Source organism: Lactuca serriola, chromosome 7, assembly GCF_051521515.1.
Source record: "Lactuca serriola cultivar US96UC23 chromosome 7, Lser_US96UC23_V15, whole genome shotgun sequence".
Classification (NCBI taxonomy): Eukaryota; Viridiplantae; Streptophyta; class Magnoliopsida; order Asterales; family Asteraceae; genus Lactuca; species Lactuca serriola.
Genome location: NC_136414.1, coordinates 98399719 through 98402464, shown reverse-complemented (window position 1 = coordinate 98402464; position 2746 = coordinate 98399719). Strand labels below are relative to the sequence as shown.

The 2746-nt window shown below is 35.7% G+C and overlaps 1 pseudogene; it reads right to left on the bottom strand.

The window, feature by feature from the left end:
- Positions 1–610: 610 nt before the first annotated feature.
- LOC145064932 (scarecrow-like protein 32 pseudogene) lies at positions 611–2471 on the bottom strand (annotated as a pseudogene).
- Positions 2472–2746: the final 275 nt, after the last annotated feature.

Here is a 2746-nt window from a genome sequence, read left to right as displayed (position 1 = left end):
TAGTTTATTTTTATTTTTTTGCACCCGAAAAGTGTTGAATTGAAAAAAAGTTAAAAAGAATGAAAAGAAATATTACCGATAATATGTACAATTACCGGTGATGGTGATGACAGGAGTATTACCGGCGACAAAGGATTTTACTCGGGACAAGAGTATTAGCGGCGAAAAATATTTTTTACGACGACGTCTTGAACGATAGCAAAATGGCAGCCGACATGTTGCCACTATTAATTTTACTAGCGACTAATGCAATCTTTAGCGGCGCTTTTTTTTTTCGCAGCTAATGTCTCTTTTTACTAATTTCATTTTTAGGCTTTTCCTATTTCTTACTCTCTACAATTGTTCCTTTTTACCTCTGTAATTTTTATTGTATGCAGCTTTAGGCATCATGTAAAACTTCCATGAAAGGCTCAAGCTACCCACACCGCCCGACCCTATATCTGCCAATGCTATGAAAGCAACTATGAAAACTGAATCTTAGTCGTTAAGAATATTAAGACAGCAATAGAGCTGATGTATACACAAGAAAATCTATCCATATAAATTTGTTTTTTAAAATGTTGTATTGTAGAAGGATATTAAACATAAAATGTTGTGTACGGATAAAAATTGTTGTGTACAAATTATTTCGAATTAAAGACAAAAATATTAAAATAAAGGAGTATATTAATTAAGAGAAACAAGTCGTAAAGCATGTCAAAATATACTTGACTCCAAACTTCTTTAAGCAAAAAATTACAAACATGAGAAAACAACGAATAATTTCGATGTGCTTCTACTCATTTTTAAGCCTTGAAGCTTTCTTTTTATTAAAAAAAAGACACCAGCTTTGTCACTTTCTTCTCCACCCTATCTCCCTATAGGATTAACGAAGCTACCTCTGTACATTTCACCATCACCCCTCGAGTTCCACTGTTGACTTCTTAATTCAAGAACACCATTCGATGTTTAAATTAATGCGGGGTTTTTATGGGATCTAATGTTGATTTTTGCATCTGCATGATCCCTTAATTAATTATCAAACTTATAAGGGAACCATGCAGTGGCATAGACTGAGTTATGACCCTTCCATGTGAGCACAATCATGTCTTCTTCGGTCTTCATTCCCCAACCACTAGCATGTTCATCTAGCAAGAATTTCACTTCATTAATCGAATCTTCACCAAATGGTACACTGAAAAACCCTAAATTCCGCATTCTTTGTGAAAATTTGGCTCCTGATTCAAGTCTTTCTATCCTTTGTCTACCTTCAAAGCCAATAATATTTTCGATTTTATGGCCAATATCGGCTTCATACTCCATTCTTTGGAAACTATCTTTTGGCAAGAAAGTTTCCAATGCATCAAATGGGATCCACAAGAAATTAAAGCATGTGGTAATTCTTGATGCTAAACTTGATGATCCTAGATCGGAGTCTTCATCTACGATTGTTATGATACGAGGGTTCAATGTTTTCACTATCTCAAGGAATGAATCTTTTGAAGAAGCTATATCGGGCATATAGCGTAGCCAATTTTGGCAATTAATCACTAACGCCTCATCATTTTGTACAAGATTTTCTTGGGTTAAAAGAAATTCATAGTTAAAGTTCAAAGAAGATTCTTCTATGGAAGGTGAAACATCGATCACGTTGAATTCAAATGGAACGTTTCTAAAGTTGGCAAAATTTGTTAAACGTATACCTACTTCTTCGGTTAGTACATTAAGAAATGGGGGCACTAGTGGCCTCCATGAAGGGACTGATATGCGTAAGCTAGGAGGCCCTTCAGGCCTCTTAGCTAATGCATCAATTAGGGTTGGCCATTGCATACAATGAGTAATACTAAAGTCCAAAATATGAACATTAGGACAACCTTGGATAGCCTTAAAAATGGCACTATTTGATGCACAAAATCCAAACCTGTGCCAAGGGATGAGATCAACATACCCTGCCAACTCAGTCACACTCATTAGCCTCCTCTGAAAGGCACTCCTTCCACCATTGAAATTCATCGGTGTAGGGCAAACCCTAGAAGCCCTAGAGATGAGTGCCCTTAAGAACCATGATGCAAGCCTTTGGTTAGGGTCTCCAGAGGATGAAACAACGTTGTTGAGGACCCACATGACTTGTTGAGCAGAATTGATGTCGCTGTTTTCAAGAGCGTTTGCACAGTGTAAGAGAAGCTTTTCGATACAGGCTCCATCTAGATTGCCTAGGCAGCCTTTTAGAGCACCTGAGAGTGGGTTTTGGTGCGAGTTAAAAAGGGTTGGATTCGATAAGGAAATTGAATTGGGGTTTGATCGAAGTTCAGCTTTCATGACGATTTCGGAAACAGATTGAGAACAATACATATATATTTCAAATCAGATAATTGTTATGCTTCAAAGGTCCATGGATATGGTAGAATTAAGGATTTGAATATTTGTTGGGAAGAAGAAGTTCAAACCTTAAGAAGAAAGAGATCTTTTAGTACTCCAATCATGGAACATACAAGTGAAGAGAAGGCTATATATACACGTATATGCTGGGTGATAGCCGGATGATTACAAAATTATTTGCACGTATGAAAATAGACAAAACGTTATATAGAAACTCCACAAATATGATTAAACTGCATGCGTCTTGAATATATTTTAATAACAATAGAATGAAATCAACAACAATTAATAATAGATAGAAAAACAATTTTAGATATAACTGCTAATAATTGTGTTTATTTGCTGTTGAAAGAGATATTGTATAAATTTTAGGCAATCCATACAAAAA